Raw genomic sequence first — 15,510 nt, forward strand, 5'->3', positions numbered from 1 at the left:
ATATAGGAAAATGCATGTAGTAACAAACCTAACTACTAACAGGATGATTTCCAAAAAGTTTTTCTAGTTTTTTAAAACCACTTAGTACTTAGGTCACTACAAATTTTTTTAAAAACTTATAATGCTCTCTTAACACTTGTAAAATTTCAATATCTTTTAAAATTCAATATTTATTAAGAAATTCAAAAAAAAACATTTTCTTTAAACTTTATCCCACAAACAGCTGCTCATCGTTATAAAAGTATAAGGACCTGAACCTGACTGTACCTATTTTTAACTATCATTTTTTCATTTATATTAAAACTTTAAAGAAATAACAATTATATATTACATACTAATAAATTTCACTTTTATAATTGTAAACGAAATTATATGAGATGGACTTATAGAGAATCGAGGACTTTATTTTATTTTTATTTAAAAGTTTATTTAAAAATTTAAAATAAGTAAAACCTATTTTTTACATGTTAATAACTGAATAAAAAGCACATTAATTTCGTTTTTATAATAATAAAGGAAAGTCCCCTAGACAAGATACTCAAGTATTGCAGTTTTGAGTTTGAAAGCTTGTTTTAGGACAACTACCATTCAATGTAGCATCAAGACGTTGCCGAGTCTGAGTTTGAAATAGAGAAACATTTGGATTGGACTGACAACTTTCAGAGCAAGCTCCCCATGCACTTCATGCACCATAATTACCTATTGTTAAAAAAATTTATTTGCAAAAGCTATAATTAAATTTATTTTTCCCGGTGGATATGTATTTATATTTTTTGCAAAAATGCATTGATAATTAAAACTCATTCTGATACTGTCTTATAAAAAAGTTGAGTATGTTTGCAAATATATAAAAAAATTCAGATATAAAACATCTCTCACCTAAACAAGGAACATTTTGATAAAAATGTTTCTTGTTCAGGTGAGAGATGTTCCTTGTACAAAGTTGTTGATCATTTAAACTGACATTATTACAGCCTACATAATTGGAATCCACATAGAAGTACCAATACAAGTTTGGCTTCTATATTGATATGGACCATTGACTTGAGTGTTACAGAAGGCAGAACAGGCATTCCAAGAACCCCAACCACTCAATATTCCTATTTTGAAATTTTAGGAATAATTAATAGAGCAACCATAGTAAAAAAATACAATACTATTTGTTTTAGCATGTTTTAATTAAATTAGCATAATGTTTTATGTTGCATTGCTATATAGTTGTTAAACATATTTATCTTATAATTTGCATGACTAAACATAAATGTAGCCATTGTTATTGAAACAATTACTAATGAATATAATAAAATTAATTAAATAACGTATGAAATGTAGTTGGATTTAACTCCAAGATCTTAAACATTAAATTTATTTTATGTGCACGACATTTATTTCAAGGTAAAAATTGAATCAAAATGGTTTCTTTTTTTCTTTAAACAAGTTTGTGCTATTTAATATATCTTTGTTATAATCTAATTATTTTTACTTATTTATTTTAAACAATAAGCAAAGCATATTTTAAACAATGAGCAAAGCCAAGCATATAATTAAAAAACATTTTATAATATTACTTGGACAAAGAACCTCTGGATTACAGTTTTTAGTTTGAGTTAAAACTTGTCCGTTACAGTTACGACCTAAAGAGGCTCCTGAACAAGTACGAGTACTGGTTTGTGTTGGCACAGTATAATCGAGTTGACAAGAAACAAAACTTTCATGATAATAAGCATACTAAAAATCACAATAAATATAATAACAATTATATTACAATTATTATAATAAATATTATAATTATTAAAACAAATATTAACTCTTTATCTTTAACTCTTTAAACAATTTATCAAATTAATGATTAGAATAAAAAATATATTTAAAAAAATGCAAATAGGTAGTATCAGGTTTGTTCCTGTGTTAAAGCCGACGTCGGGCCTAGCTCGGGCCAAGCTCTTAACATCGGTTCCCCATCGGCTAAACTGTTGTGAATAAAACAGTATCGGCTGAACGTCGGTTATATGTCTGTTAGCCGACGAACAGGCTAACAGACATTCAGCCGACGTTCACCCGACGATCAGAAAATTTGGTTCGGTTTTTTATTTTAATGATGCATTATAATAAAAAACGGAATGCATTAGCTTGACATTAAATTTTAAAAATTGCAGCAAAGCTATTTGAAAGGCGAGGAACTAATTTTGATTTATCAACATTATTTAATACATAGAAAAGTTAATAATTTTGCTTGGTAAGATAATATTGTTTAACAATACCAATTTATATTTATTAATAATTTGTTTATTATTTATTTATAAATAGTTATTTCAATCAAAATCTGTCATATCATTAAAGTCTTTAATGAATTTTTTATATTTTAAAACAAATTACTGTTTACCTAGTATATTGATGTTATTATTTAATATTGTTTTTTTAACTTAAACCTTTAACCTAACTTGCAATTATAAAAATAATATCATTATACTGGGTAAACAGAGATTTGTTTTGATTACAATTAAACATTTAAATTGCGAGTTTGTGATTTTAGTTTGATTAAAAATGATTAAAAATAATAAATGTGTTATACTGTTTCTATCCCAATATTATATACATTGTATTCATATTTTTATTGATATATTAAATTTTTAATATTTTAATATACTTTTTTTAGACGCTGCACATAGTGAATTGTCAGTTCATAAAAAACGTTTGAAGTTCAACCTATCCAATTTATTCGATGATTTAAATGATTATGAATAATTTATGTAAAAGAAAGATATTATTTTATTTTATATTTACCTATGTTAAAGTCATTTTCAGGCCGAGCTCGGGCCGACATTGTTCTATCGGCTAGGTTATATTCAACGAGTATATATTGGTTGAACGCAGGCTAAATGTTGTTTGGCCGACAATAAATAATTTATTGGCAAATAGTCTATTTATTTACAAGTTAGCCCACATTCAGTTGATTCTCTATGTATATTTATGTAAATAAATATATATATATATATATATATATATATATATATATATATATATATATATAATATTATTATAATAATGAGGGATATAAATACCGCAGACCATTCACCCACAAATCAGCCCACATTCAGCTGATTTCCTATATTTTATTATAGTATATAATAAGATATAGGAAATATATATATTATATATATATATATATATATATTTATATATTTCCTATATATAAATATATGTATATATATATATATATATATATATATATATATATATATATAAATATAAACATATATATATATACATACATATATATATATATATATATATATATATATATATATATATATTTATATATAAATGTATGTATATATATTATATTATTTTATTATTATACTGAGGGATATAGATAAAAAAATGCAATCTGTGCAAAATGCCGGTTGTGCAAAAAGTAGCTGATTAAGCTGATGCTGATTAATCACTACATCACTAATGTTAGCATATATAACTAACATAACTAGGAAACTACAGTTTTTGATTTGTATTTTCTGATTTGAATAAACTAACATAATTTTTATATATACAACAGCATACTAAGCGCAACAAAGCTTATATATTTATATATATATATATATATATATATATATATTTATATATATATATATATATATATATATATATATATATATATATATATATATATATATATATATATATATACAAAAATTATATTTATATACAAAAATTATATTTATATACAAAAATTATATTTATATAATTTTTATAGGGTCTGTTGAATGCATGGAGTTGAGCAATGCCAAGGATGCAAATGCTTTGTACAGTGCAAATCCTGATCCAAAATGCCAAAGTAACTTCATATATACTTAGTGATATATATATATATATATATATATATATATATATATATATATATATATATATATATATATGTATATATATAGATAGATAGATATAATTTTTATAGGGGCTGTTGAATACAAGAAACTGAACAACACCATAGATACAAATAATAGTGACTGCACATCCTGATCCAAAATGCCAGAGTAACTTTTTATTTAATTAGTAATAGTATAAAATGGTATACACTTGCCACTTGAAGTCTATATTGTCTTGAGCTTTATACGCTTCATTAATTCCACCATCAATAACAATTATTTCACCCTCAATAAAAATTGTATACTATTTTTTAGATGGTGCACAAAGTGAATTACAAAGACCAGTGTACAGAAAATATCGGATGTTTAGCCAATCCAATTTATTTGGTGATTCAACAGATTCAGATTAATTTATTTAAGAAATATATTTAGTTTTGATTTATATTTGTGTTTTATATATATTTTAGTTTTTTGTTTGCATTGATGTTGGCAACCAAGCTTGTAACATCGGCTACACTCTTATGATTAAAACAATCTTGGCTGAACGTCGGTTAAATGTCTATTAACAGACATTTAAGTGACATTCATCCAATTTGGTTTGGTTTTTTATTTTAATGATGCATTGTAATAAAAAAAGGAATGTATTAGTTTTAAATAAAATACTAATTTTGATTTATCAACATTTTTTAATGCATAGGAAAGTTAATAATTTTGCTTGGTAAGATTCATTATGTTTCATTCATGTTTAACAATATCAGTTTATATTTATTAATAATTTGTTTATTATTAATTTATATATATTTTTTCAGTTTAGTTTTCTCTGACATAAATGCCATTATGAAAGATTTGAAGCAATGTTTTACAACCAGATGCCTTTCCTGATGTTAACATAAAGCAGGTTGTACTGGATTACATGTTACCAGTAGCAGGATAACCTGACTTGACTTAAGGATAACCTGACCTGACTTTACAGTAATAATTTCTATTATGATAATAATGTTATGTTATAATATTTTTGCATGACTCTTTTTTTTTTTAAATTATTATAATGAAGGTGTTATACTGTTTCTATGTCTATGTTATTATATATTTTATTACTATTTTTCAATATTTTATATTATATTTTTATTGATATATAATTTTTAGGGCTGTTGATTTTGGTGATGCATATCTTGATTCTAAAAGCCTGGGTAAGTTTATTATTATGTGTGTGTGCGTGTGTTTATATATATATATATATATATATATATATATATATATATATATATATATATATATATATATATATAAAGAACCCTTAGATGTTGTCCGAAAGTTTTTTCCATATTTTGTTGACAAAAAGTAAAAATTAAAATGCAAGACCGGAATTTTTTTTTTTTAATAATGATAGATTGCCTGCCCCAACCAAACCCTCAGTCGATGTAGCAGCACTCCCTTGCGAGTCAGGCTATTTGTCAGTCGATGTAGCAGCACTCCCTTGCAAGTCAGGCTATTTGTCAGTCGATGTAGCAGCACTCCCTTGCGAGTCAGGCTATAAGATAGTCGATGTAGCAACACTCCGCGCATGATTTACAGTAAAAAAAATAAAAATAAAAACATTTTATTAAAAAAAATAAAAATAAAAACATTTTATTAAAAAAAAATAAAATAAAAACATTGTTTATATTGTTAAAAACATTCAAAATGTTTTAAAAACATTCAGAATGTTTTTAAAAACATTCTGGTCAATTAAATTAGCGTTTTTGTGGTTTTTTTAAAAAACGATTAATTTGTAATTAAATTAATGGTTTTTACTTTCGTCCAACACGGAAATGTTGGACGAAAGTAAAAGTAATTAAAAGTGACGTATATGTTGGCGTAAGAATCACTTTTTTCCTTCCGCTCTTCCCAAAGCCAACAAACTATAGATCTATATATATATATATACATATATATATACACATATATATATATATATATATATATATATATATATATATATATATATATATATATATATATATATATATATATATATATACATAATATAATTTTTAATATAAAATTATATAATTTTTTTAGGGCTGTTGAATGCAACGAATTAAACCATTCTAAAGATACAAATGATTTCGACGGTGCACATTCTGATTTAAAAAGTTTATACACTTCCAGTCTGGTCAGCCAGTCAATTTTCAGTCTATAAATTTGTATACACCACATCAAGTAAGACAATGTATTTACATACTGCTTATAACATCAATTTCACCTTAAATAAAGTTATTAGTTTTCTTATTGCAATTATTCATTCATATCAGTTATATTGCTCTAATTCATATGTGAAAATTTAGTTTTATACTTTTTTTTAGATGCTGTACACAGTGAATTGTCAGTTAAAAAAAACGATGGAATTTCATCCGATCCAATTTATTGGATGTTTCAACTGATTCAGAAAAGTTTATTTAAAAGAAATATATAACTTTATTTTATATTTGTGTTTTATATATACTTTAGTTGCTCAATCCTTTTTTTACGATTTAAATTTGTGTGTTAAGATTTGCATCGGCTAGCCGATGCAAATCTTAACACACAAAGTTAAAATTGTAAGTTATTTTAATCAGCGGGCCTATCTCGGCTGCCGATATTGGATCGCCATCGTTTTTGTCCATACGGAATGGCGTCGGGCCGAGATCGGCCAGCCGATGCATCGCGCTAGTTTGAGCGGCTTGCCGACGTTGGACCGACCTCGATCCGTACGGACAAAAACTCCGTCGGGCCGATATCGGCAGCCGAGCTCGGTCCGACATCGGCTTCAACACTATAAATATACGGTTCCCAAAACTTAAGGTTTAATTGATTTTTATCACCAGAACTTATGTAAATTAAAATTGAAATAAATTTACTTGATTACCATTTTATAAAATGCTGGTCTGCTTACATTAAAATTTAACTCAAAGAAAAAGCGTTGAAATTTTAGGAATGGTTTTTTCTTAATGACACACACATTTACACAGTCACAAATTTATTTGAATAACTTTCTTTTAAAATTGTGCAAAGTTATAAATTTCTGCAAAGTTAGGCTATTTGATTATGCTATAGCAAACTCTGTTTTTAAAAGAATCAGATTTAGCAACTGAAAACAAAAATCATAAAAAAGCAATAGATTCTAAAATTACTCTAAAATTTTATTCACAAAAAAATATAGCACACAGTTTTTCAAATCTTTTAGTTTACAACTTGCTGTCTATCGCACAGTGTAATATATGAAACAACTTGGCATAAGCATTAGCTTGCAAATATAAATATTTTTGAGAAAGCCTGGTTATGTGTTTTTTTACATAAAATAAAGTAAACATAAATTTCTAAACTAAAAAATATTTTTCTTTTCATACTAAATTGAAAAAAAAAAAATTTTATTTGCAGCACTTATGCAACCCAAACATTACAATGAACAATGAACAATTTTCATATATATGAAATAAATAAACAGGGTGCCTGCTCAGAAAAATTAATAAGTGTCCATCCCCTTCCCCCCCCCCCCCCATTACTTATTAGAATTTTACATTATTACAATTAGAATTTATAAGAATATATTTTGAATCGTTAACTCAAACCCGTGATACAATAATATTTGCTACCACTAAATTTACTAAAACCTTTTAAATTAGTCTATAAATAAAAAGTATATAAATGGTTTAGAAATGACCTACCATACCGTTATTATACTTTATACTTTTATTTATATAAAATTATAAAGTATAGTATAATTAATTTTATATTAAATTTGTTTTGTATTTTAGTGTTCATTTTTGTATTCTAGATGAAGTTGTTCTGCAGGTTCCTATAGAGGAGATAATGATTCTTGGAGCAGATTTTAATGGACATGTTGGTGAAGGGAACAGTGATGATGAGGAAGTGATGGGTAGGTATGGGGTTAAAGAAAGGAATACAGAAGGACAGATGGTGGTACATTTTGCTAAAAGGATAAAGATGGCAGTAATTAACACTTATTTTAAGAAAAAGGAAGAGCACAGGGTGACATATAAGAGTGGGGGAAGTGGCACACAGGTCGACTATATCCTCTATAGAAGAAGAAACCTAAAAGAGGTTAGTGATTGCAAGGTGGTACCAGGAGAAAGTGTAGCTAAACAGCATAGGATGGTGATAGGTAAGATGGTTTTGGAGGTGAAGAAGAAGAAGAGAGTGAGAGCAGAACCTAAAATCAAGTGGTGGAAGTTAAAGGATGAGGACTGTTGTGTAAAGTTCAGGGATGAGGTGAGACAGGCACTGAGTGGTGGTGTTCTGGATACCTGGAAAGGGATGTCAAATACAGTGAGGGATGTGGCTAGGAAGATACTTGGCGTGACATCAAGACAGAAGAAGATAAACAAGGAGACGTGGTGGTGAAATGAGGAAGTTCAGGAAAGTTTAAGAGGAAAGCAGTTGGCTAAAAAGAATTGGCATTTTCAGCAAGATGAAGAAAGTAGACAGAAGTACAAGGAGATGTGTGGCAAGACAAAGAGAGCAAAGCTAAAGATAATGCAAATCTGTATGAGAAGTTGAACACTAAGGAAGGGGAAAAGGATCTGTACAGATTGGCCAGACAGAGAAACCGTGATGGGCAGGATGTGCAGCAGGTTAGGATGATTAAGGATAAAGATGGAAATCTGTTGTCTAGTGAAAAGAATGCCTTGGGAAGGTGGAAGGAGTATTTTGAGGAACTGATGAATCAAGAGAATGATAGGGAAGGAAGGTTAGAAGAGACAGAGGTTGTGAATTAGGAGGTTCCCCAGGTGAGCAAGGAGGAAGTAAGGGCTGCAATTCAGACAATGAAGTGTGATAAGGCAGTTGGACCGGATGATATTCCAGTGGAGGCATGGAAATGTTTGGGAGAGATAGCAGTGGAGTTTTTGACAGGGTTATTTAACAGAATCTGGGAAGGTCAGAAGATGCCTGAGGAGTGGAGACAGCATAATGGTGCCAATTTTCAAGAATAAGCATGACGTTCAGAGCTGTAGTAATTACAGCGGAATAAAGTTGATCAGTCACAGCCTAAAAATCTGGGAAAGAGTAGTGGAAGCTCGGCTTAGAGGAAAAGTAGAGATCTGTGAGCAGCAGTATGGTTTCATGCCAGCTAAGTGCACCACAGATGCTATGTTTGCTCTGAGAGTGTTAAAGGAGAAGTATAGAAAAGGACAGAAGGAGTTACATTATGTGTTTGTAGACTTAGAGAAGGCTTATGAATGCGTTCCGAGACAGGAGCTGTGGTATTGTATGAGGAGGTCAGGAGCAGCGGAAAGGTATGTGAGGGTGGTGCAGGATATGTATGAGAACAGTGTGACAGCAGTGAAATTTGCAGTAGGAATGACAGACAGGTTTAAAGTGGAGTTAGGACTACATCAGGGATTAGCCCTGAGTCCCTTCCTGTTTGCAATTGTCAAGGACAGACTGACGGACAAAGTCAGACAAGAGTCCCCTTGGACTATAGTGTTTGCTGATGACATTGTGATCTGTAGTTGGAGTAGAGAGAAAGTCAGGCCTTGTTACGAGATTTCGCTGCGTAGCGAAAAACTTAAAACTTTACGTTATTGAATTAACAATAAACAAAATATCTTATTAATAAAATATTTACATTAAAATAAATCGTGCATTTTTTAAACCATTATGATAAAAAATAATTTTTACATTTAAAAGGAATTTATATATTTAATTCCTTAAGATAAAACTTAAAACACTTTACTTTTTTTAACTTATTTTTATCAACAATAAAAAAAATTATTAAACAAACTGTTTTTTTAACAAAAAATCTATTAGTTTACAATTGTGGTTAAATGCTTTTACTTACAACTTTATTCCTTCAGAATAAACGTCACATAATTGATATCAAAAGATAATTAAGATAAAGAATATTCTAAAAGATATAAGTTTTTGCGTAACGCAAAACTGCTGAACGCGTAGGCAAATCGCTTTTTCGCAAGCAAAATGCAAGCTGCGTAACGCTTCTTAACAAGGCCTGGAAAGTGGAGGTAAACTTGGAAAGATGGAGGTATGCTTTGGAAAGCAGGGGAATGAAAGTGAGCAGGAGTAAAACAGAGTACATGTGTGTGAATGAGAGGGCAGATGGTGGACAGGTCCAGTTACAAGGAGTTGATTTGATAAAGATTTACAAGTTTACCTACTTAGGGTCGAGGGTACAGAGTAATGGAGGAAGTGAAAGAGAGGTAAAGAAGAGAATGCAGGCAGGGTTGTGTGGATGGCACAAAGAGTCTGGTGTGATCTGTGATAGAAGGGTGTCGGCTAGAATGAAGGGTAAGATCTATAGGACAGTAGTGAGACCTGCTATGTTGTATGGACTGGAGACAGTTGCACTGACAAAGAGACAAGTGAGGGAGATGGAGATGTCTGAGATGAAGATGTTAAGATTCTCATTTGGAGTGACGAAGAAGGATAGGATTAGAAATGAGTTTATTAGAGGATCAGCACATGTAGCATGTTTTGGAGATAACAAGTTAGAGAATCAAGATTGAGATGGTTTGGACATATACAGAAGAGACAGGAGAGCTATATTGGCAGGAAGGTTTTGGGGATGGAACTTCCAGATAAGAGGAGGAGAGGTAGACCTAAGAGGAGGTTTATGGATGCAGTGGTAGAGGATATGAGAGCGGCCGGTGTGTCAGTGGAGGACACTCATGACAGGATTAGATGGAGTTTGATATGCTGTGGCGACCCCTAAATGGGAAATGCCGAAAGAAAAAGAAGAATAAGAAATGTGATCTTAATTATTGGAAAGGTCGAATTTTTTAAAAACTTTAAATTTCGAAAAACAATGAAAGAAATGACATGCAATTACCAAGATTTTTAAATTAATTATTTTCTACTGATTACTACAAATTATTAAAATAATGAAGAAAAAAATTATTGAAATAATAAGACCATATAAAGAATAAATATAGAAAATACGTACATGTAGTATAATTATATTATATGGGCATAAAGGTTGCATGAATATAACAACTGTATGCACATATAATATTTATACTTATTTTTTACCAAAACTACAGCAGTAGTTAAACTATTATTGTACTATTGGCACAAAACAATCCAAAATTTATATAACAACAAATTAATAGAAAATTTTCTATTAAAAATAAATACCTGGACAAGGTACTCCACCATTACAAATCATAGTTTGAGAACTAGGCCCAGCGCAATCTATCAGCGCAATCAATCTCCTAATCTAGCCCCTAGACAAGAAATAGTCTGAGTTTGAAATGGAGTTGCAGCAGGATTAGACCGACATGATTCAGAGCAACTATTCCATGCACTCCATGCACCATAAGTACCTGTTTTAATTAAAAAAACCATTTTAGAAAATTCAAATATCAAATATCTTTATAAAAATATTACTTTAAGAAAAAATCTTACCTGAACAAGCAACATTAATATTACAAGTTTGTTGATCACTTGTAGTGATACCAGGACAACCCTTATAGTTAGGATCCCATGTTAAATACCCAATGCATATCTGACTTCTTGTTTGAAAAGGTACAGTAAAAAAATTGTTACATATAGAAGAACATGCGCCCCAAAAACTCCAACCTGATATTGTTCCTGATAAAATTGTATTTTTTTTTTTAAATAAGCCATATAATTTTCTATTAAAAATAAATACCTGGACAAGGTACTCCACCATAATTAATTTAAAGTAAGTAATTAATTTGAAAATATAAAAATTATTTCTCAGGAAAAGAAAAGAAATGCCATACTTTACTAAAGATCATAACGAGTTTTTAAAATGATTTTGTATATGATGTTTGAAAAAAGGCAATGATTTAAGATGCAGTCAAACTAAATGCAGTAATTCATGCCCACAACAAGGAAAAAGTTATGAAAATCTTATCAAGAGATTTTTTTGGAAAAACTTCTCTGTTGAAAACCCTGATCTGCCTAAAATGTTATGTTCAAATTGTAGAAAAAACCTAGTGAGTTTAGAAAAAGCAGATTCAAAAAGCTTTTTAATCACTGTCCTCGACCTAAGTACGAAGGTATGTTTTTTCTAATAAAAAATAAGCCAATAAAAACTAGCTAATTTTTCCATTATTATTATTTTGCTTATAAACAATATTACGTTTGTATTTAAAAAACTAATTTCTTGTTACTTTTAGGTCTTAATACTAGAGTTATTCGAGGTGGGAAATGTGAATGTTTTATTTGTGTTAATGGGCGTACAAACGGTACTAAAATGGCAACTCCTCCACCAATGGTTTTATGTGAAACTAATAAAGATATAGATCACATTCAAAATAATGTGAATATTTCTGAAACCAATGAAAACTTTGTTCTTTGCAAAAGTTGTTTTCAACTTATAGGAAAAGGTATAAAACATCCTTGCACAAATTTAGCTAAGCAAAAGAACTTGGCGCATATTGTACAATCTACCTCACCTGGGCGTACAAACGGTACTAAAATGGCAACTCCTCCACAACTCCATTGTACAATCTACCTCACCTGTAACTAATGCGGTAGTGGTGTAGTGATAGAGCGCTTGCTTCATAAGCGAGAGGTTCTGAGTTCGATTCCCACCGCGTTCCTGGTAGTACCGTGCTCAACTTGTTTGAAACATGAACCTTGACGAAACTTGTTTGAAACATGAACCTTGACTAAGTATTTAGTAACGTAGTTAATCCTCCGTTATTGACTGGAAATGTAACAATGAAGATCTAATCAATTGTCAATATACCAGACTTACATATTTTGCTAGACATAGTAGACAAACTTCTCAAACTAATTGAAAAAAATTGTTTGAGAGCACTAATCAAGGATTTCATTTTGTCAACAATTAATCTTGCCAGAGTACATTATCAAGATAAACACAGGCTAGAAGGAAATGGATCCAACACGTTTCTAAGAAAACTTGATCTTTTTTAAATCTATTTGAATGAGCACAATATTGTTGGTGGAAAGTATATGAAAGCTTTGACTGACTTAAGTTATGTTGTACATGGGTGTTTCGGGAAAACATTAAATCCAAACTACTCTGAATATATTAAAAGACACAAAGTTTCAGAGATCTTGGTACAAAGTTTCACAAAGTTTAAGAGATCCGGGTACAAACATTACTCTTAAAGTTCATATAGTGGAGCCTCATGTGAAAGAGTTTATTATAATGAAAGGAGGAAAGTGTGTATTTAAAAACATTTTATATTTTTACATGTAAAAGTATTAATCTTCAATATTTCCAAAGATTTAGGGTATTGGACTGAGCAATCATTGGGATCAGTTCATCAAGACTTCAAACAATTTTGGGAAATATGAAAGGTAAGACAACACAACGCTAATTTCAATGAAGTCTTGCAAAGAATTGTCTGCGTGTACAACACAAGGCATTTATAGTTAAAGGGATACGTAAAAACAAAATATATATGTACATATATATATACTTTATAACTTTAGTCAAATGTAGTATTTATGTATTAGTAAATACTTCTTTTTTAAATAAAAACTATTTTACTTAGAATTATTCATCCCAAATTCAAAAATCATTCTATAAAGCCACCCTATTCCTGTAAATTTATCTTATCCTCCTCAATAAAGAAACTAACTTTTGAAACATTATGAATTAGTCTATATTCAAACTAGAAAACCCAAGTTGTTTTCAGAAATTATTTCTAAACCCGATCCACAAAGTGGCAATACAATAGCACAAATAACCAAACAAATTATATATTGTCAATTGATCCACTCTCAGGGGTCTTTGTATGAGTCAGAGGGGTAATAATATCTACATTAAACAAGTATTGTAACTAAGTTTTCTCGAAAAGCTACAATAATAGATTTTAAACGTTGACAGTTTTGCAATGTAAAAATGGACTACTTTCAAAATCAAAAATAATAATTTATGGGATATGATATAAAGCCTTAAGTCACCTTCAGGGTACCCGTGCACAGCCAGCAGCCCATTTATTCGAGAATATAAAAGAACTTATAGAATCAAGGTTACCTATGTACAACTATTTTTTTTAAGTATATTTAATTAGTAATTTAGTAATTTAGTAATAGAAATTAGTAATAAGAAATAAATTTAAAAATTTATAACATGTTAATAAGTGATTAAAAAGCAATTTAATTTTGTTTTTATAATTATATAAAAAAAATCACCTTGACAAGATATTCCAGTATTGCAGATTTGAGTTTGAAAGCTTGTTCCAGGACAACCACTATTCAATGTAGCACCAAGACATTGCCAAGTCTGAGTTTGAAATGGAGAAACATTAGGATTCAACTGACAACTTTCTGAGCAAGCTCCTCATGTACTCCATGCACCATAATTACCTATTGTTAAAAAAATTTATTTGCATTAGCTATAAATAAATTTATTTTTCCCTGTGGATATATATTTATATTTTTTGCAAAAACAACATATCTCACCTGAACAAGGAAGATTTTGATTACAACGTTGTTGATCATTTAAACTGACATTATTACAGCCTACATAATTTGGATTCCATATAGAAGCGCCAGTACAAGTTTGACTTCTATACTGATATGGACCATTGACTTGAGTGTTACAGGAGACAGAACAGGCATTCCAAGAACCCCAACCGCTCAATATTCCTATTTTGATATTTTAAAAATAGTTAATATATCAACCATAGAAACCATATAAACATATTTATCATTATTTGTATTACTAAACAAAAATGTAGCAATTGTTATTGAAACATTTACTAATGAATATAATAAAAATAATTAAATAACATGAAATGCAGTTGCATTTGACTCCAAGATCTTAAACATAAAATTTACTTTATGTGCGAAACAATTGTTAAAGGAAAAAATTGAATAAAAACAGTTTCTTTTTTTATTTAACAAGTTTTTGTTATTAAATAATGTAATTTTGTTTTGAATATAATAAAATAAACAAAATAGCATTTGAAATGTAGTTGCATTTGACTCCAAGATCTTAAACCTTTTAAATTAGTCTATAAACAAAAAGTATATAAATGGTTTGGAACAGACCTACCATACCGTTATTATATTTTATACTTTTATTTATATAAAATTATAAAGTATAATATAATTAATTTTATATTAAATTTATACCTTTATTTTGTATTTTATTATTTTGATAAAACCTCAAAAAACATAAAATAAGTTATTTTAATTAAAAGTAATCAAGATTTAAAATCTTGATTACGTGCAATCAAAATAACTCTCCACTATTACAAGCCATAGTTTGAGAACTAGACCCAGCACAATCACCTCCCAATGTAGCCCATAGACATGGTCTAGTTTGAGTTTGAATTGGAGTAGCAGCAGGATTAGACTGACAAGATTCAGAGCAACTACTCCATGCACTTCACGCACCATAACTACCTGTTTGAATTTAAGAAACCTTTTTAGAAAATTAAAATATTAAATATCTATATAAAAATATTACTTTAAGAACAAATCTTACCTGAACAAGCAACATTAACATGACAAGTTTGTTGATTACTAGTTGTGATACCAGGACAACCCTTATAGTTAGGATCCCATGCTGAATACCCAATGCATGACCAACTTCTTGTTTGAAAAGTTACAGTAACAAGATTGTTACATGCTGAAGAACATGCACCCCAGGAACTCCAATCCGATATCGTTCCCAATTAAATTGTATTTTCTTATAAAAAGC

General features: G+C 29.3%; 1 protein-coding gene and 3 long non-coding RNA genes across 21 annotated transcripts in view; 3 read left to right on the top strand and 1 right to left on the bottom strand.

The window, feature by feature from the left end:
- LOC136076691 (adhesion G protein-coupled receptor B1-like) overlaps positions 1–15,510 on the bottom strand; it is a 126,559-nt gene that overhangs the window by 2,102 nt on the left and 108,947 nt on the right. For 5 of the 18 annotated variants that reach the window (XR_010636499.1, XR_010636492.1, XR_010636493.1 and 2 more), the window contains 6 exons: positions 15,295–15,498; positions 15,099–15,212; positions 14,265–14,450; positions 13,995–14,168; positions 11,262–11,447; positions 10,992–11,179 (listed from right to left, as the gene is read on the bottom strand). The exons of 3 other annotated variants lie outside the window; for them this stretch is intronic. The gene's annotated coding sequence lies outside the window, so the exon portion shown is untranslated. Of the gene's footprint in view, positions 1–75; positions 700–1,568; positions 1,729–10,991; positions 11,180–11,261; positions 11,448–13,994; positions 14,169–14,264; positions 14,451–15,098; positions 15,213–15,294; positions 15,499–15,510 lie in introns of those variants that run through there. 10 more of the 18 variants (XM_065790043.1, XM_065790038.1, XM_065790034.1 and 7 more) reach the window with 8 other exon arrangements.
- On the top strand, positions 1,968–2,777 carry LOC136076360 (uncharacterized). The gene is made up of 2 exons (XR_010636199.1): positions 1,968–2,236; positions 2,657–2,777. It is a non-coding gene; the product is annotated as an uncharacterized LOC136076360 (long non-coding RNA).
- Positions 3,744–4,338, top strand: LOC136076361 (uncharacterized). The gene is made up of 3 exons (XR_010636200.1): positions 3,744–3,832; positions 3,950–4,028; positions 4,176–4,338. It is a non-coding gene; the product is annotated as an uncharacterized LOC136076361 (long non-coding RNA).
- LOC136076362 (uncharacterized) lies at positions 4,536–6,356 on the top strand. Its single transcript, XR_010636201.1, has 4 exons — positions 4,536–4,832; positions 5,007–5,050; positions 5,922–6,062; positions 6,206–6,356. It is a non-coding gene; the product is annotated as an uncharacterized LOC136076362 (long non-coding RNA).

This window comes from Hydra vulgaris, chromosome 02, assembly GCF_038396675.1.
Source record: "Hydra vulgaris chromosome 02, alternate assembly HydraT2T_AEP".
Lineage (NCBI taxonomy): Eukaryota > Metazoa > Cnidaria > Hydrozoa > Anthoathecata > Hydridae > Hydra > Hydra vulgaris.